General features: G+C 41.1%; 1 protein-coding gene across 1 annotated transcript in view; it reads left to right on the forward strand.

The window, feature by feature from the left end:
* Positions 1 to 21,366, forward strand: part of SH3KBP1 (SH3 domain containing kinase binding protein 1) — a 237,624-nt gene that overhangs the window by 43,200 nt on the left and 173,058 nt on the right.

Genomic DNA, 21,366 nt, shown 5'->3' on the forward strand with positions numbered 1-21,366 from the left:
CAGGCTAGACAGGCCTGTTCTTGGTAGGGAGGGGGGTGTGCAGGAGTCCCCAGGGCCCCTGCTGTAGTTCCGGGGGCACCAGACCATGCCTGAGACCTGGGGCCATCGGGAGGCAGGTGGTGTGGGGGATGCTGAGCCCAGAGAAGCAGGTGCCCCCATCAAAGAGCCACGTGAGCGACATGGGTGGAGTTGTTGAGGAAGCACAGTGAGATGCTCCAGGCTTCACCCCCTGGGCCCTCTAACGGTAACCCTCACCCCTCCAGTCCAGTGTAGAACAAATGGAAACCCAGTTTCATCCTTCTTCAAGATCTTGCCTCAGAGGATCCTGCTAACCTCTCTCGTGCTCTTTCTCCTTGGTGTGCAGAAAGCTGGGGAGAGCTTGGTGGGTTCCAGGCTGATAAGCCTTGCTTACTCTATACAGTGGTGGGAGGATAGACTTTTTTTCTTGGACTATGGTTGAACCTGGCAGCCCTGTCTCTCCCATTTTAAGAGGAGAACAGCTTCACATCTGGGCCCAGGGGTTGAGGCTATTGATGAGTGAACGAGGGTGAATTCTTTTGCCCTTCCCAGCTAAACCCCAATTTTGGGGCAAGGACCATCCTTGGCATTGAGCCAAATTCTGAGTTGAAAGGGGAACTTTTCTGGATAAAAGAGACAAAGCTTGCGTGAAGATGGAGGAGGAAGGAGTTACAGAGGACAACCATAGGAAGGAGGGGAGGACCAGGGGAAGGAGGGGAGGGCCAGGGGAAGGAGGGGAGGACCATGGGAAGAAGAGACTTCAGGTCTAGTTTAGAAGGTGGGCCCTTTTTTGAGAGCCTTTACTGTGTTCTTGCTTTCTTTCAGTTGCTCAATCATGTCCGACTCTTTGTGACCCTATGAACTGTAGCCCGCCAGGCTTGTCTGTCCATGGGATTCTCCAGACAAAAATACTGGAGTGGGTAGCCATTCCCTTTTCCAGGAGATCTTCCCAACCCAGGGATGGAACCTGGGTCTTCTGGGTCATTGTAGGCCAATTATTTACCATCTGAGCTACCAGAGAAGCCCCTTACTATGTCCTTGGCTTATTCCAAACCACTAATCTACAGACTGAGAAACTTTGAACTTAGCTTTTACTCAGGGATAGTGGGGCATCATAAGTGTTTGTGGAAGCTAGTGGGCACCAGGGCAGGGAGGGCATACTCGAGAAGAGCCCCAGGGGTGCTGGGGAGCAGGAGCTCGTCACTGAGATCCTGTTCCCCTGCCAGGGCCTCTGTCTGCCCCTCTGCACCTGCTGGGCCTTGGGCCAGGCCAGCATGGCCCACGGGCTCTGTCTCAAGGGGAGACTGGTGGGAGATGTCTGAGGCAGAGGGGAGGCCAGCGACATTAGGGCTTATCCCGCTGGCTCCCCGCTCCAGGCTGGCCCGTGTTCAGCCGTGTCCCTCTGCAAGATGGTGGCTGCTCCCACCAAACTGTTTTTCTACATTTCTTTCCCTGCATCGTCTCAGCAGACCTGGGACTCCTTTGTTTCTAGCCCTCAGCTCCTGCCTTGGAGTGTCTCTCTCCTTCACCTACTTTGTAAAAGTCTCTGTATGCCTCCCATCGCAGATTACCTAATTCGAGTGTGCCATCTGTTTTTCCGTCCCTCCCGAGCCCAGCCACCTCGTCAGGGCCCTCTGAGGATTCACGGAGACCATGCGCCAAAGTCACTTAGCGTGTGGCCGGCCACCTACTAACACCTACTGCTGTCCCTGCTGCTGGTGGAGGAAGGGACTGTCTTCTTTGCCTGACACTTGTCTCACCTTGGCTCGAGCACCTCCAGGGAAGGGAAGCCGCATGCTTGGGAGGCGCTTGGTCTACCTGTGCCAGAGAGGATGTGGCAGGAGTGGCTGGGGCCGCACCACTTGTAGCTGTTACATTTGGCAGAAAAAGAAACTTCGCTGCTTTCAGATGGCTGATTCTATTTTCAAGTCTTCACCCACTGGGAATGTTTTAGGCCTATTATTGAAAATCCAGTGGGTGGATGCAGCAGAGCTGAACAATAAAGAACGCTGCCATAGAGAGTTCTGGAAACTGAAAATACATCTTTAGGTAGTAATAATCATGTTGGCATAAGTTCACAGTTTTGAAAGTAGGTTTACACATGCCTTATTTAGCTTAAGAATCATTTTTCCCCAGAGGGAATTGCGTAATCTTGTGGTATCCCGTTGTTTAGTTGTGTGCCTTATGCCACTGTGACCATCGTTGGAGAGCTTAAGCGTTTTCTTGATTCATTTGTCAGATTGTTAATCAGTGTCCCAGTTGAACCTGCTCCTGTAAAGTGTGGGGATTCAGTATCCACTCTCAACTCTTTATTGTCTCAATTTCTTCAAGGAAAAATACCCTGCAGTCTGACCACTCCAGCATTAAGATGATGCCTGGTTTGCAATGATAAAATTAAAAACAAAACAAAACGCAAAGCTGTCTGGGCTTCCCCAACTCTTGGGCTATTTCTTGGTGCCCATCAATGTACCCAACCAGGCCCCATGGCCTTTTGGGTTTGTTCCTCTTTTTCTTTTATTTAGTTCTAATTTAGTTGGTTTACTGTACATGTGGAAGAAGAATCTTTTAGAATCCCTCTTCCCTTTCTTCTCCCCACCTCTCTCCTCACCCACTTCTTTTAGAGTACATTTTTCTTGATCCCTTCTCTTTTAAAAAATTTTATTCATTTTTCAAGGTGCAGTTTACATAGACTAAAATGCTGTCATAATTGTACAGTTTGATATTTTTTATATAAGCGCATGCCTCTGTAACCATCAGCCAGATGAATTTTATTTCTGTCTCTCTAGAAAGTTCCATCATGCCATTTCCCGGTCATTCCCCTTCTCATAAGTAATCTGTCATCATAGATTAGTTTTGCCTATACTTGAATTTCATGTAAATGGAGTCACGCAGTATGTACTCCTGTATATATGGCTACTTTCACACAACAAAACGTGGTGTATATCATCTGTTCTTGCTGTATGGTATCCCATTTTATGAGTATGCTGTAATTTGTTTATCCTTTCTCTTATACATGTACATTGGGTTGTTTCCAGTTTGAGTGTTTTGTGGAGACAGACACTCATTTCTCTTATGTATATACAAGTAGGAGTGGAATTGCTGCCCTCCCTCACTTTCAACATATTTGTTTTTCTGTTTAAATCTGTGGCCTCTATGAGGGGGGATCTGGGGCCTCCTTTGTGCCTGAGTCTGGTGGTCTTCACATAGTTGACCTTTGAGTTTGGCTGCTGAAGTGTCCTTAAGCACAGAACTCAGTCTCCCAAGGACGATTTGATTGTTGGGTCCATGAACTATTAAAGACTCCTTAGATTGTAAGAAACATGCCAGAAGAGAGCATGTGTCAAAGTTTTATTGAACTCATTTAACGAAAGAACTAGCAGAATAACAAAACTGACTCTGTGAGGATGTGGGGAACTGATTAAAAAGTCCCCGAGAAAAGGAATATTCAAAGAAAAGAAAAGCAAAAACAGCATTATAAATCAACTATACTTCAATAAAATTAAAAAAAGAAGATCAAAATGGGTTCATGCGTTTTTTGTTGTTTAGTCACACAGTTGTATCCGACTCCTGCGACCCTATGAACTGTAGCCTGTCAGGCTCCTCTGCCCGTGGCATTTCCCAGGCAAGAATACTGGAGTAGGTTGCCATGTCCTCCGCCAGGGGATCTTCCTGACCCGAGGATTGAATCCACAACTTCTGCATTGGCAGGCTTCTTTATTGCTGAGCCACCAGGGAAGCCCATGTCTTAGAGGACAGTAAAAGCTTTTTCTGTTTGTTTGTTTAAACGTTTTTATTTTGTATTGGAGTATAGCTGATTAACAGTGTTGTGATGGTTTCAGGTGAACAGTGAAGGGACTCAGCCATACATATACATGTATCCATTCTTCCCCAAACTCCCCTCCCATCCAGGCTGCCACATAACATTGAGCAGAGTTCCTGTGCTATACAGTAGGTCCTTGCTGGTTATCCATGTTAAATAGAGCAGTATATACCTGAAGAGAACAATAAAATCTTAACCTCTGGGGTTATCATCTCTATCAGAAAAGAAAAAAAGAAAATGGCGTATCTTACTGTTTTTCTACGTTATCCTAGGAATTTTATAGAATTGTAAAATACCCTAATAAAGTGTGAGTTAAGTTAGGATATATTTTCAGAGAGAATAAGATAACCCCTTCGGCAGGGTCACACTTATTAGAAAATACATCAGCATGACATTAAAAGTTCACACAATGATCATTTTTGGTTTCATTTCCAAGTTTTGGATATTTTGTCTGCACAGACCACAATAGTCTGTAATATGAGATATAATAGTAGGAGACACGGATTAAATCCTCATAGTTATTTATTTTTTAAAAATATGGCTGCCCTCCTGAGACCTGAAATGGAAGAGAAAGATAGCCACCCATGAGAGGCAGATGTGGGCTCTTTCATAGGGGTTCATTTCCCCCATGTTGGATTTACTGGCCAGTGTCCCCCTTGTTGGAACCTTACATCAGAGCCAGACAACAGTGGATTTGAGTCCAGCAAAGATCTTCTTAGCCTTTTCCTGAATTCTTCTGACATGTATCCACAGACAGACATTTTTTCACAATTGGCCAAAGGACTCTCAAAAGGCAGAGGCCTTGAACCCATGGCTTGGGTCGCCAAGCAGGGTTGGCTTGCTTTAGGGGGTGACCTTAGGTGAAGGGCAGTGGGACCCAGGCTCTCAAGTAGAAAGCAGGAAGCTGCAGCATGGGTTAAAAGAACGTGCTTGTTGATCTTTAAGTCGCTGTGTGTGTGAGGAAGTGTGCACTCTCCCTGCCTGTCGGTGGATGTGAGCTAGAAGCACACGCTGCCGCAGCCGCAGGCCCCTCTGTCGAAGGCTGAGGTGTGTTTACTTGTAGCTGTAAGTCTTATGCTGAGTGTAACAGTTTTCAGCTCGGTTTCCCGTTGCCCCAGCTTTCATCTGCTAGGTGTTTCAGATCTCTCTCTGGGGTATCCAGAGTCTTTTTTGTACTTGGGTAAAGTGGTTGGTGAACATGGTTATTATTTTTTTTCATCGATGAGGTGGAAGTGAGGCTTTTGCATGTTTGCACCAGTCTGAGGCAAAGCTCATATTTACTCTGCTTGTCTTGATTTCAGAAAACACACACATTTACTTCAACAAGTGGCAGAAAGGAGAGATTTCCAAGTTGCTATTCTATATCAGAAACCCTGAAGTAGATCTCTTTGATCACATTTTTCTTTTTCACCCCAAGGGCCATTGATTTTGTGAGGTCTCTAGAATATTGTCTTCAAGGTACTCACCTCTCTTAGAAAGGTGGCAGGAATTTTCCAGGTGTGTTTCCTAGCATGCACAGCCTCCTCCTGCTCACAGTGCATCGTGGTGATGTCCTCGGGTGTGGGGAATCTGCCATACTCCTCAAGGACCCTTTACTGGCCATCTGCAATGGGCCAGGACCAGAGACTGAGCGCAAAGGAGACGCGTGAAATGAAAACATGTATTACTAGGAAGCTTATTCCTCAGGAGAACAATGTTAGCTCCTGTTACCTGGCCTTTGGTCATTCTGTACTCCGGAGAGCATATGTTAGACATTGTTCTGAAAAGATGGGCCTGATTAAAATGCCACTTGAGAAGGTTTTGACTAGATTCATCAGGCGGCTCTGTTGCAACACGCTAAATGAACCTACAGTTATCTTTTGGCCCTGATTGCTGGGTTACTTTATGGAATAATAATGACTGTCTTCTCTTTCAGGCTCGCTGGCTGCCTAGCTCTGTGTATATAATCTTGCCCATGTCTATCTGCATACAAGGACTAAAATTTGTTGAACACTTACACCAAGCAGGAAGGAGGCTAAGCCCTTTACATGTTTTTTTTTTATTTTAATTTTTTTTAATTATGAAAATATGATGAAACATTTACAGGAGATTTGGAAAATACAGAACAAGGTTACATATAATTCTGCTATATATTGCAATTATTTTTTTAGGTAGGTAAATGAAGATTTTCAGTTGGAGTTTCAATATCAAACTCTTAAAAATTAATAGAATGAATATACAGAGAAGTAGGATATAGTAGACCTGAAAAGCAGTCTGAACCAATTCAACATAATTAAGATTTATACAATTTTCACACAATAATAGGATACAAATTCTATTCAAGTTCCCATAGACTGTAAACTAGGAGATATTGGAACATATCCAAGGACATAGAACAAGGTGAAAAAATGTAATGGTCTAAAGGTATTGAAATCATACAGAGACTGTTCTCTTATCACTGTGGAATTATGTTAGAAATCAATATCAAAAGATATTTTCAAGTGCATTGTGACATTTACCAAGAGAGATCGTTGACTTAGCCATTGAAAGCCTCAGTAAAATTAAAAGACTGAAAAAACAAAGAGGGTGATTGCAGAGAAGAAAGCATTTAAGTGAGAAATTAGTATCAAAGTGAGAAATTAATATTAAAGATACTTTAAACAAAACCCCAGCCCTTTACATGCTTTATATATCATGAAATTCTTAACACCACCCTATGACATAGGTACCAGATTTTTTTTTTAATCATGCCCATTTTTTAGAAGAGATAACTGAGGCATCTTAAGGTTAAACGAGTTCCAAGCTAGTGAGGAGTAGAGAACTTTGGAACCTGAACTCAAGCAGGCAGCCTTGTCTGGGTGTCCGAGTTATTCTGGTGGGCTTAAACCCCTCACCATTATTACCCACTGCATCCTGCCTTCCCCAGGTGTCCAGGGAAGTGCACATTTGTGCCACTCTGAGAGAAACCTCTCAGTTACTCTGCCATTCTTGAGTTAAAAAAATTACAAAGTTACTTTACAAGGGACATCAAGTAGAGATTTCCAGGTTGTTATTCTATATTCAGAATTGTGGCTGTGAACTTGCTTTCTGCATTTTAAGTAATTCTCTTAAGAAATCAGCTATTTCAGCTCAAAAGAACAACCTTTGCCTGGATTTATGGGTTGGTACTCTCTTTTCCTATGAATTCTGAAAGTAAGGCAATTCAGGAAAATATTTCATTTTACTCATTTGTAAAGAAGCTTGTTATTTTGCAGTGTTCAGGATATGCTTTTCAGGAGGAACTTTGTTGTCTTTCCTAAGAATGGTAAATAACCCAGATGTGTGACTATCTAGTTGTTCCCCATCCATGGAGGCCTTGCACACAACCGGTTCCAACTCAGATTTTTGTTGAAACTTTCAACATGTAGTTTTCTTTTAGAGAACAAAATCTTAAAACTGACAACTGGAGCCTGTTAGATGCTGTTACGAGAAATGGTACTCCAGGAAGGGTCTGGAGTAATTGAAGACAAATGTGTTACCAGTAAAAGCCACACCAGTTGGCATATTCCTCAGCCTTTCTCACTGTTGCAGCACAGGATGTGTGTGTGTGTGTGTGTGTGTGTGTGTGTGTGTGTATCTGTGTGTGAAGGGGTGTCTTGTGACTCAGGGAGAGCAGTCCCCTGACCTGACCCAGTTGATCTTGGTGATTATGCATAATGGAGTCTTATTTTCTTAATGACAGGATTATCGAATTTGAGGTTGGAAAGGGACTTTGAAATCATGTGTTTCAACCCTTAGCTTTCTAACCGATCAGAACCTAAACCATGTAAGATATTTCTGTGATCATTACCAGACATTTAAACTTGGGAACTGTGGGGGTCCCATACAGGACTGTAAACCAGTCAGTCTCCAGTCTGGCACTGCTCCAGGCACACTGTATTGTCAGAAGTTTGGAGTGGGCAGCAGTTGGTATAGGAGCCTTGGAATATTTTTTAAAGTTCAGGTGATTTGCTGCCTGAAAAAGCTTGGGCACTCCTTTTGTACAATGGAACTGATTGTATCGTTCTCTTTAGTCTCTTTTCTCAAGCCCATGGCTTGGTAGCCTGTGAGCTGAAGTTCTACATTTGAAAATACTATTATTTCTAAAGTACCTTTATGAATACATAAAGAAACATAATCATGCTGCAAATTGTTTTTTTAAAAAGTGTACTACAAATACAAAAACAACATAGAAATATGCAAACAATGCTCTATGTGAGCCCATTAGAATTAATACGTCCTAATTGCAACAACTCTGGACTGCTAAACCCTGAAGTAAATACTGTCTTCTACCCAGTGGTAGTAAGGTGGGCAGAATTTCTAGGAATGATCCCCAAGATTCCACTCCTGAATCTCCAGAACCCATGAATGTGATGAGCTGTCATCCCAGTAGTGAAAGACAGGGAAGCCTGGTGTGCTGCAGTTCATGGGGTCACAAAGAATCGGGCACAACTTAGCAACTGAACAACAACAATCACTCTAGTAGTTGTGTTATGTTACATGGTGCCATTGACTTTCCAAAAGAGAGGGATCCAAGTGGGCCTAACTGTAGCACTTGAGCCATTAGAAGCAGAATTCTCTGCTCTAATCAGAGAAAGCAGATTTCTCTGTCAAGTGAAAGAAGAGGAATCAGAAAGTTGGAAAACTTGAGGAGGAGTTGTGACTTTGAAGGTGGAGTGGCCATGTGAAAAGGAATACAGGCCACTTTATTGGAGCAGAGAGCAAACCTTGGCTGGCAGCCAGCAAGGAAATGGAGACCTCAGACCCACTGCTGCAAAAAATGGATTCTGCCAACAACCTGAATGAGCTTGGAAGTAGATTGTCCTCCCAGGTCTCTAGATTAGAGTCCAGCCTGGTTGGATTCTTGATATTAGCCTTGTGAGACCCTGAGTAGAGAATCTAATTGAGCTGACCTGGACTTCTGACTTAGAGAAGTGAGACGTAATAAATGGAGGTTGAGCCATTAAGTGTGTGGCTTAAAATACAGATAGCTAATTGTTTCTGGGGCGTTTGGCTCCTTCCCTAGCGGCATGTTGTCAGTGGATACCAGATGGGAAGTCTGGGCTCTTACCCCTGCCCTGGGCTCAGCAGAGGTACGGGACATTCCTCACCCTCTCCACTAGATAGTGGGGAGGATCTTGAAGAAGAGAGAGCTAGAGAAAGGAATTCATATAGGAGATCCTGAGCAAAATCCTGACCAAAACATAAATGAATCTGACTAGAATTCACGTTCCACAAAGTTTGAAAAAAACTACAGTAGGAAATGCCACCTAGGTATTCAGAGTGACCTCTAGATAACACAAATGAAGAAGACCAGACTAGCACTGCATGGGCTCTGGAAACTTAACTGTCACTAGTATCATATAGCCCACAAATTAGCCCCAGATATGCATGCTTAATCTAAATAGGGTTAGTGCCTGCTAAATGTAAATAGGATGCAGTCTTATAATAGCTCAGATGCCTGAGATACAATAAAATGTGACTTGTCATGCCAAGAACCAGGAAAATTAGAACTTCAACGAAAAAATCAACAGACACTGACACCGGGAAGACTAAGATGTTGGAATTACTTGCCAAACATTTTGAAGCAGCCATCAGAAACATGCTTGAATAAACAGTTGCAAACACTCCTGAAACAAACAAAAAATTAGAACATCTCAGCAAAAAAATAGAGATATTAAAAAATGAAAATTAAAGAACTGAAAAATAAATCACCATATTAAGTACACTGGATGAGCTTAATAATGGAAATGACAGAAGCAAGAATCAATGAAGTTGAAGAGAGACCAATAAAACTTAGGTGCCCTATCTGTCTGTTGTCCAGCCAACAGATGGAAGCTAGTCTTGAAAAAAAAAAAAAAAATGAAAGAGCCTCAGAGACCTTTGGTACAATAACATTAGGTCTAACATTTGTATCATTGGGGTAACAGAAGAAGAGAAGACTATAGAAATAAAAAATATTTGAAGAAGTAATGGTTGAAAACTTCCCCAAATTGGGCAAAGGGATAAGCCATTAGAATCAAGAAGCTGAGCAATACTTAAACAGGATAAACTCAAAGAAATCTATCCCAAGACACATTATAACCAAACTTCTAAAAACTTTTTGTCTTTAGACAAAAAGCAGTGAGTGAGAAGCAACATATTACCCATAGCGGAAGAATGATTTGGAAGACAGTGGATTTCTAATATGAAATCATAGAGACAAGAAGGAAGTGCACAGCATTGTCAAGTGCTGAACAAAAAGGACTTTTCACTCCGAGTTCTACATCTAGTGAAAATATCCTTCAGGAATAAAAAGAAAATAAAAACATTCTCAGATGAAGGAAAAGAAAGAAAATTTGTCAACAGCAGATCCTTAAATAAGTTATGGCTAAAGAAAATTCTCTCAACAGAAAAGGAAATGATAACAGGGAGGAGGCCTGGAACTACAGAAAGAGGGGAAAAAAAAACAGAAAACAGTGGATGGGTAAAAACAGGAGTATGTTTAATAGACTGTCTTTATCCTTAATTAACTTTTTAAAGATTTATTAGAGTATAGTTGATTTCCAGTGTTGTATTAGGTATTAGTTTCAGGTGTACAGAAATGTGTCTTATTTATACATACACGTGTGTGTGTGTGTGTATGTGTGTGTGTGTGTGTGTGTGTATCCACTCTTTTACATTCTTTCACCATGTAGGCCATTACAGAGTATTGAGTAGAGTTCCCTGTGCTTTAGAGTAGGTCCTTATTATCTATAAAGTATTGTGTATATGTCAATTGCAATCTCCCGATTTACCCTCTGCTCCCCATATTACCTACCTCCTGGTAACCATAAGTTTTTGTTTTTACATCTGTAGCTCTATTTCTGTTTTGTAGGTAACTTTATTTGTAGCCTTTTATTTTTCCACGTATAAGTGATATATGATATTTATCTTTCGGTGTCTGACTTCACTCAGTGTGACAGTCACTAGGTCTGTCCATGTTGCTGCAAATGCCATTATTTCATTCCTTTTTATGGCTGAATATTATTTCATTGCATATATGTTCCACATCTTCTGTATCCATTCCTCTGTCAGTGAGCATTTAGATTGCTCACATGTTCTGGCTATTGTAAATAGTGCTACAATGAATGCTGTATGCATATATCTTTTCCAAGTATGGTTTTCTCCAGATGTAGAAGAATTAGGCTTCTTGACTTCAGACTTCACTACAAAGCTACCAAAGGTACTGGCCCCCAAACAGAAATGTAGATAAATGGAATAGGATAGAAAGCCTAGAGATAAATCCACACACATGTGGCCACCTTATCTTTGACAAAGGAGGCAAGAATATACATTGGAGAAAAGACAGCCTCTTCAATAAGTGGTGCTGGAAAAACTGGACAGCTTCATGCAAAAGAATGAAATTAGAACACTCCCTAAGACTATACACAAAAATAAATTCAAAATGGATCAAAGACCTAAACGTAAGGCCAGACACTATAAAACTCTTAGAGGAAAACATAGAACACTTTTTGACATAAATCACAGCAAGGTCTTTTTTGATCCACCTCCTAAAAGGGATAAAAATAAAATAAACAAATGGAATCTAATTAAATTTAAAAGCCTTTGCAAGCAAAAGAACACTTCACTTGAAATGGGAAAACATTGATACCAGTAGTCATTGACAAGTTCCACATGTATATTGTAATAGCTAAAGAAAACAAACCCAAACCACTAAAAAACTAAAAAGTAATTAAAAAAATATACAATGAGATATACTCAAAAAGTATATAAATAAATGTACAAGTAACTCACGGGAAGGTAGGAAAAAGGAAAAAGAAGAATGATAAACAGGAAATAAAGAGGAATTCGATGACAGACCTAATATCAATAATTATTTAATTGAAAATGGTCTAAATATACCAATAGATAGAGATAACAGAGTGTATAAAAAATGTGACTCAACTGTGTGCTATCATCTACAAGAAACTCACTTCAAATGTATTGATATAGATGCATTAAAAGTAAAAGGGTAGAAAAAGATGAACCATGCAGACATTAACTTTGAAAAAGCAGGAACAGCTATATATAATACCAGATAAAGTAGATGAGAGAGTGGAGAAAATTACCTGAGATAGAGACATTATGCAATGACAAAAATGTCATTATACCAAGAAAGCATAACAATCTCAAATATTAGTGAACCAAACAACAGAGCTGCAAAGTACATGAAGCAAAAACTGATAGAACTTAAAGGTAAACACATCCATAATAATAATATTTGGGAGCTACAGCATCTCTTTCAGAATTTCAGAGAACTACTAAATTGGATATCAGGAAGGATATAGAAGAATTGAACAGCATTATCAGCCAAGCAGTTCTAATTGATATTTATAGAACACTCTACTCAAAAACAGCTTAAAACATACCTTTTTCAAGTACTCATGAAACATTCACCAAGTTAGACCATACCCTGGGTCATAAAACTAATCTCAGTTTATTTAAAGGAGTGGAAATAATATGTGTATGTTCTCTGACCATAATACAATCAAACTAGAAATCAGTAACAGATAACAGGAAGATCTCCAAACCCTTGGAAATCATATAACACACTTCTGAATAATTCATGAGCCAAAGAGGAAGTCTCAGAGGAAATTTTAAAAATACATCAAGCTGAATGAAAATGAAAATAGTATATATTAAAAAGTTTATGGGACATAGCTAAAGTAGTGCTGAGAAGGAAGTTTCTAGCACTAAATTCTTAATTCAAAATGGAGGAAAGATTTGAAATCAATAATCTAAGCTGCCACCTCAAGAAACTAGAAAAGGAAAAGACCCTCCCCCCACCCAAACAAGCAGAATAAAGAAAGCAATGAAGAGCAGGAATCACTGAACCCAGAAAACAACAGAGAAAATCCATGAAAAACCAATTCTCTAAAAAGATCAGCAAAATGGATAAATCTTTAAGATGACTGAAAATTATTTCTTAAAAAAGAAGACACAAATTGCAATATTAGGAATCAAACAGGGGCTATCCCTACAGATCCTGCAGCTATTTTAAAAATAGTAAGGGAATATGACAAACAGTTCTATACACATACATTTTGACAATTTAGATGAAATGGACCATTGCCTTGAATATCACAAACTACCAAAACTGACCCAAGATGAGATAGATAATCTTGACAGTCCTATAACTGTTGAAGAAATTAATTGATAATTTAAAAGCTTCTACGAAAGAAATCTTCAGGGCTAGGTTTCACTGGAGATTTCCACTAAACAATTGAAGAATAGGCACCAATTCTACGTAATCTCTTCCAGAAAATAGAGGAGGAGAGAATGCCTTCTTATTCATTTCATGAGGTCATTGCAACTTGATTACCAAAACTAGACAGACAGTACCAGAAATTTACAGACCAGTATCCCTCAAGAGCATAGACACAAAAATCTTCAACAAAGAACAAAACAAACCCAGCAGAATATAAAAGAATTATGTACTGTGACCAAGTGGGGTTTATTCTAGATATGGAAGTCTGCTTCATTGTTTAAAAATCACTTAATGTAATCTGCCGTATCAACAGATGACAGGAGGAAAAAATCAGATAATCGTATCAGTTGGTGTAGGAAAATCACTTGACAAAATTCAACAAAGATTCATGATGAAAACTCGAAGTAGAGTAGGAATATAGGGCAATTTCCCCAGCTTGATAAGGAGCATCTACAGTTAACATCATACTGAATGGTGAAAGAGTGAATGCTTTCCCCCCTGAGAATAGGAACAAGGCCAAGATCTCTGCTGTCACTAGTCTTATTCAGCACAGTACTGGATATCCTAGTCAGTGCCATTCTGAGAAAAGAAATATAAGATGTACAAATAGGAAAGGAAGAATAAAAACTGTTCCTATTTGTGGATGACATGATTCTCTATGTAGGAAATCCCCCAAAGCAAAAAATAACTCCTGGAATTAATAAATAAATTCAGCAAGATCACAGGATACAAGATCAACACACAAAAATTATTTCTATGTCCTAGAAATGAACATATGGAAACCCAAATTAAGAGCACAATACCATTTATAATCTACCCTAAAAATTAAAATACTTAGGTATAAATCTAAGAAAACATGGACAGGATGTGTGTGTTGGAAAATCAAAGGAATTAGAATAGGTAAAATAATTTTGAGAAAGAAGAACAAAGTAGAAGGCATCTATTCTATTTTATGACTTACTTTAATAGCTAAAATAATTAAGACTGTGTGGAATTGGTGGAGAGATAGATACATAGGTCAATTGAACAGAATAAAGAACCCAGAAATAGGCCCACACAAATATGCCCAACTGATTTTGACAAAGGTACAGAAGCAATTCAACAAAGGAAAGAGCCTTTTCATCTCATGGTGCTGGATCAGTTGCACAGCCAGAGGCAAAAAAATAAACCTCTTCCTAAACCTTACACCTTGTAACAATTATCTCAAAATGGATCATAGATTTAAATGTAAAACATAAAACTGTAAAAGTTATAGAATTAAACACAAGAGAAAATCTTCAGGATCTAGGCCTTGGTGAAGAGTTCTTAGACATCACACCAACAGAACATTAAAGATAAAAAATCAATCAATTAGATTTCTTCAGAGTTAAAAACTTTTGTGAAAAACTCTGTGAAGAGGATGAAAAGACAGGTTACAGACCGAGTGAAAATATTTGCTAACCATATGTCTGACAAAGGACTTATATTTAGAATGAATGAAGAACTCTCAAAATGCAGTACTAAGTCAAAAAGTCCAATTAAAAATGGGTAAGAGATGTGAACATACATTTCACTGAAGACAATATACAGATGGAAAGTAAGCACATGAAAGGTGTTCAGCATCATTAGCCATTAGAGAAAGGAAAATTAAAAGGACAACGACACTGTATCTATTGATCTATGTATCAATGATACTAGTACTATTTATCTATTAGAATAAGCATTAGAAGGGCTGCAACAAAAAACGGTAGTAATGCCAAATGCTGGCAAGGGTGTACAGAAAGTGTTCTCTCATATACTGCTGCTGGGACTGTAAAAGGTTTCAGCCATCTGGAAAACAGTTTGGCAGTTTCTTATAAAACTTTGCACTTGCCACATGACCCAGTGATTGTACTCTTGGACATTCATCTCAGAGAAATAAAAATTTTTGTCCACACAAAAACCTGTACAAGAATGTTCATGGCAGCAGAGCTTTATTCATAATAGTTCTGAATTATAAATAACTTGAATGTCCTTCAATGGGTGGATGATTAAACACAGTCTAGTCCATTCATATGATGGAATAGTACTCAGCAGTAAAAAGAAATGAATACAGCCAACAACTTGGATGGGTCACAAGAGCATTGTGCTTTGGGAATAAAGCCAGTCTCAAATGTTATATACTGTATGATTAATTTATATTACATTTCAAAAAGACAAAATTAGAGAGTTGAAGAACAGATGATTAACTGCTAAGGGACAGTGACAGGGTGGGGAGAGGACTGGTAGAACTATGAAATGATAGCACAAGGGCGTTACTTCGTGGAGATGGAACAGTTCTGTATCTTGACTGTGATGGTGATTACTCAAATGTGTATGATGGGGCAAACTGCACAGAGTTATATATACACACACACACAAATCAGTGCATGCAAAAACTATGAGACGTGAATGAGATCTGTAGTGTAGTTACCAGTATTGTACACACATCAATTTCTTTGTTTTGATATTGTACTGTAGTCATGTGAGATGCCATCACTGGAGGAAGCTGGGTGGAGGATTCATGGCACTCTGCACCATTTTGTAAGTTTCTGTGAGTACATAATTCAGTTCGTTTCAGTTCTGTCGCTCAGTCGTGTCTGACTCTTTGTGACCCCCATGGAATGCAGCACACCAGGCCTCCATCACCAACTCCCGGAGTTTACTCAAACTCATGTCCGTGGAGTCGGTGATGCCATCCAACCATCTCATCCTCTGCCATCCCCTTCTCCTCCTGCCTTCAATCTTTCCCAGCATCAGGGTCTTTTCAGATGAGTCAGTTCTTTGCATCAGGTGGCCAAGGTGTTGGAGTTTCAGCTTCAGCATCAGTCCTTCCAATGAATATTCAGGACTGATTTCCTTTAGGATGGATTGGTTGGATCTCCTTGCAGTCCAAGGGACTCTCAAGAGTCTTCTCCAACACCACAGTCAAAAGAATCAATTCTTCAGCACTCAGCTTTCTTTACAGTCCAACTCTCAACATCCATACATGACTACTGGAAAAACCATAGCCTTGACTAGACGGACCCTTTGTTGGCAAAGTAATGTCTCTGCTTTTTAATATGCTGTCTAGGTTGGTCATAACTATTCTTCCAAGGAGTAAGCGTCTTTTAATTTCATTGCTTCAGTCACCATCTGCAGTGATTTTTGGAGCCCCCCAAAATAAAGTCTGTCACTGTTTCCATTGTTTCCCCATCTATTTGTGATGAAGTGATGGGACCAGATGCCATGATCTTTGTTTTCTGAATATTGAGCTTTAACCCAACTTTTTCGTTCTCCTCTTTCACTTTCATCAAGAGGCTCTTTAGTTTGCCTTCTGACAAAAGGGTGGTGTCATCTGCATATCTGAGGTTATTGATATTTCTCCTGGCAATCTTGATTCCAGCTTGTGTTTCATCCAGCCCAGCGTTTCTCATGATATACTCTGCATGTAAGTTAAATGAGCAGGGTGACAATATACAGCCTTGACGTAGTTCTTTCTCTTTGGAACCAGTCTGTTGTTCCATGTCCAGTTCTAACTGTTGCTTCCTGACCTGCATACAGATTTTTCAAGAGGCAAGTCATGTGGTCTGGTATTCCCATCTCTTTAGGAATTTTCCACAGTTTATTGTGATCCACACAGTCAAAGGCTTTGGCATAGTCAATAAAGTAGAAATAAATGTTTTTCTGGAACTCTCTTGCTTTTTGATAATCCAACGGATGTTGGCAATTTGATCTCTGGTTCCTCTGCCTTTTCTAAAACCAACTTGAACATCTGGAAGTTCACGGTTCACGTGCTGTTGAAGACTGGCTTGGAGAGTTTTGAGCATTACTTTACTAGTATGTGAGATGAATGCAATTGTGCAGTAGTTTAAGCATTTTTTGGCATTGCCTTTCTTTGGGATTGGAATGAAAACTGACCTTTTCCAGTCCTGTGGCCACTGCTGAGTTTTCCAAACTTGCTGGCATATTGAGTGCAGCACTTTCACAGCATCATGTTTTAGGATTTGAAATAGCTCAACTGGAATTCCATCACCTCCACTAGCTTTGTTCGTAGTGATGCTTCCTAAGGCCCACTTGACTTCACATTCCACGATGTCTGGCTCTAGGTGAGTGATCACACCATTGTGATTATCTGGGTCATGATGATCTTTTTTGTACAGTTCTTCTGTGTATTCTTGCCACCTCTTCTTAATATCTTCTGCTTCTGTTAGGTCCATACCATTTCTGTCCTTTATTGTGCCCATCATTGCATGAAATGTTCCCTTGGTATCTCTGATTTTCTTGAAGAGATCTCTAGTTTTTCCCAGTCTGTTCTTTTCCTCTATTTCTTTGCACTGATCACTGAGGAAGACTTTCTTATCTCTCCTTGCTATTCTTTGGAACTCCACATTCAAATGGGTACATGTTTCCTTTTCTCCTTTGCTTTTCACTTCTCTTCTATTCACAGCTATTTGTAAGGCCTCCTCAGACAGCCATTTTGCTTTTTTTCATTTCTTTTTCTTGGAGATGGTCTTGATCCCTGTCTCCTGTACAATGTCGTGAACATCTGTCTACAGTTCATCAGGCACTCTGTCTATCAGATCTAATCCTTTGAATCTATTTCTCACTTCCACTGTATAATCGTAAGGGATTTGATTTAGGTCATACCTGAATGGTCTAGTGGTTTTCCCTACATTCTTCAGTTTAAGCCTGAATTTGGCAATAAGGAGTTCATGATCTGAGCCACAGTCAGCTCCCAGTCTTGTTTTTGCTGACTGTATAGAGCTTCTCCAACTTTGGCTGCAAAGAATATAATCAATCTGATTTTGGTGTTGACCATCTGGTGATGTCCATGTGTATTGTCTTCTCTTGTGTTGTTGGAAGAGGGTGTTTGCTATGACCAGTGTGTTCTCTTGGCAAAAGTCTATTAGCCTTTGCCCTGCTTCATTCTAATTTGCCTTGGAGTACATAATTATTTCAAAATAAAAAGTTAAAAAATAATAATGCCAGTGGGTTTCCCCTTTGGTTGTACATGGGTATCAGCTGGGGAGCTTTATAAAAACCCCATATTCAGACTGTACCCCAGAGCCATCTGCATCTCTGCTTGTGAGTGCCAGCATTGGTATATATTAGGATTCTTAACTCTTGTCCTTGTTTTCCACTGAATTAGAAAAATACAAAAACAAACCAACCCCTTCCCCCCACTTTCCTCACGCTTAGTTCTCTAGCCTGTCCTGGGTATGGCAGTTCTCTCTCCCAAGGTCAGATTCTCTTATCTGCGCTGTGTTGTTAAGGTCATGGCTGGAATGTAGTGGAGCCCGGCCCACTGTGCAGACACCGGGAGGCATCACTGTTTGATGTCTCTGTGGTTGTCTGGAGACCGATGAGAGAAGCAGACCGGAAAGGAAGAAGAGTGGAGGAAGACAGCAGTGAGGTGGACCAGAGGGGGTCGGGGCTTCAGAGACAGTGCTGACGAAAGGGCCTGGGTCTTGTTTGCTGCCTGGGCCACGTCTGCTGGAGCAGACGCCTCCCAAGGCTGCTTGGATGGCTGTCCTTCTTTTGCCTCACCTTGAGGTTCTACTGACGGTCTTGAAAGACAAATCTGATCACACCCTCTTCCCCAGATACGGCACATACTAGAAATACCCTTCCTTGGCTTTTCCTTGGTTTTAGGCTAGAGATTAAGCTCTTGAACGTGGTCCACCCATGGGCTGCAGCTCCCATCTTTCTTTCCAGCTTTGTCTCTCCATTTTCTGTGAGTCTTTGTGGTGCGATTTTTCTCTCCTAACACTTGTCACTCTTAAGATTTGAAATCTGTTCTTGTGGTTCTTTGATGAATGTCCATCATCCCTGCTGGACTGAGGGTCTGTGGCCTCTGTGTAGCATTGTGTCTCCGTGCCTGGCACACAGTGGTGCTTTTCCATATTTGTTGAATGAGTGACTGTCTTTGTTGCTTGTTGCCCGATGTTTGTGGTTATTGGCACTGCTGGGAACTTAGTTCTTGCTCTTTGGATGGTGGCGGTCCTAAGCTCCTGGTCTTACGGGAAGTGATATGGCCCAAGGATTGCCAAAGGAACTGAGGCTCCTGGCTCTGGGAGACACACTTGTGTCAAATCCAGTGGTGGAGCTAGCAGTCAATTTGAAGATGGCCTGCTGAGCAGCGGTCTTGGGCTTCTAATTCGAATTGATGTTTATGTTCTTTGCTTTTCTTTTTGAAAGTGAAAGTGAAGTCGCTCAGTTGTGTCCAACTCTTTGCGACCCCATGGACTGTAGCCTACCAGGCTCCTCTGTCCATACTAGCTTAGAATTGCATTGCCTGCTGACAGGATACCACATAGCCTTAAATTTGGGGGCTGTAAGGATCTATGGCTTCTCAGGTAGCTCAGTGGTAAAGAATTCTGCCAATGCAGTTGACACATGAGATGTGGGTTTGATCCCTGGTTTAGGAAGAGCGCCCGGAGAAGGGAATGGCAACCCACTCTTGTATTCTTGCCTGGAAAATCCTATGAGCAGAGGAGCCTGGCAGGCTACAGTCCGTGGAATCACAAAAGAGGTTGGACATGACTGAGTGAGCATGCACACACAAGGATCTATGCAGTAATATAGAAACTACGTATATGCTATGAGAGAACAAAAGCAGGCTACATAATTGTATATGCAGCATGTTACACAAACACCAAATCGTGTGTGTAGGGGGAAAATGCTAAATGTTACTAGTGGAGGTTTTGGCTTCTTTATTTCTAAGATGTTTGAAAGTTGATTTAAAATGGAAAATTATGTATTTTCATCTGATTTGTTTACTTTACCTCAGAGATTGAGGTGCATTCAATCCTTCGACCTCTTGTGATGGGAGTAGCTCCCAGATGTATGTTACTTTTTCCGAATTGTTTTTACATCCCTCTTGTCTTCCCAAAGAATATCAGGAAGCAGCAAATAATGAAAGTAACAAATGAGCTGGGTTAATGGTATGTAACCCTTGCTATGTAACTTGGTTCAAATTTTTATCAGGTCTGTAGTTATCTGAGTGTGTAGTGATAAAGCATCTTTATTTCATCACAAATTGTGACTCAGCACTAGTTTTGGAGTGAGAGCTGAGCTTTCCCACCTTGGGCAAGTTATTTAAGCTGTCTGAGTTTCATTCATTCATCAAATGTTTATTGCATGCTTGCTGTGTTATAGTTACTAGCAAAGACACTGAACAAATCAGACAAAAATCCTTGCTCTCGTGTAACTTACATCCTAGTGGGATAGATGGACAATAAGCTATGAACATAATGAACAAGTTACATAATATGTTGGAGGGAAGAAAAGCAGAGGAGGGGGCGGGGTATGGGATGTTGAGCATGGGATTGTAGTTTGTGATAAGGAGACCAGCACAAGCCTCACTGAAAAGGTAACCTTTAAGTCAAGACTTCAAGAAGTGAGGAGGGGAGCCCTGTGGGGATCTGTGGAGAGAACCTTTCGGTCAGAGGCAATAAATAGCACGTGCAAAGGCCCTGAGGAAGGAAAGTCTGTGGTGTGTTGGAAGAGCAACAGAGACAACTATGCTTGAGGGGAGAGAGCCAGAGGGGAGCAGCAAGGAATGGGCTTAGAGGTCACAGGGCTGCAGATCTGGTCGGGCTTCTCTAAGCCTGGGGACGCTGAGTGAGATGGGAAGTAATCATGCAAGCAGTGAAGTGGTGTGACCGAGGGTGCTCTAACTGGTTCCTTCCGGCTGCAGTGTTCTGGACAAACTGCAGGGGACAAAAGGTGGAAGCAGGGCGGTTTGGAGGCCCATGCAGGAGTCCCGGGGAGAGCAGAGAAGAAGTGGTCAGATTCTGGATGCTTCTGGAGGTAGAGCCATCAGGATTTGCGCATAAGGCTGGTTGTGTGTGGTGAGAAAGACAGAGGAGGGAGGGGGGATGGCAAGGTTTTGGTACTGAGTCCTGGGAAGCAGATTGAAGATGTGGGTCTGGATTTCAAGGCTAGAGACAGGAATTTAGGGGCCTTTCAAAGCCCAGACTGGCAGAGATCATCAGGGCAGAGAGTGGGGTCTAAGAAGAAAGGAGTTTTGCCCCTTCCCCCAACTATAGTATTGAAAGTAAAACCAGTATTGAGACTGACAGGTAGTGGTCAGAAGGGGAGGAGAAGATTCAGGAAAGTGAATGTTCTGAAAGATAGGAGAAGGTGCCTCAGGCCAGGAGAGACACTGGTCACTTAGGCCCAGACTCTCTCCCCAGGTGGCTCCCAGCATGGGGTGTGAACTGCACATTGTTACTATTGTTATTAATAATGATGAGCACTGGATATAAGGGGAATTTTTAGCAGGGGCTTTTCTACCCCTCTCCGGAATGAGTCCAAGTTT

Source organism: Capra hircus (genome assembly GCF_001704415.2).
Source record: "Capra hircus breed San Clemente chromosome X unlocalized genomic scaffold, ASM170441v1, whole genome shotgun sequence".
NCBI lineage: Eukaryota > Metazoa > Chordata > Mammalia > Artiodactyla > Bovidae > Capra > Capra hircus.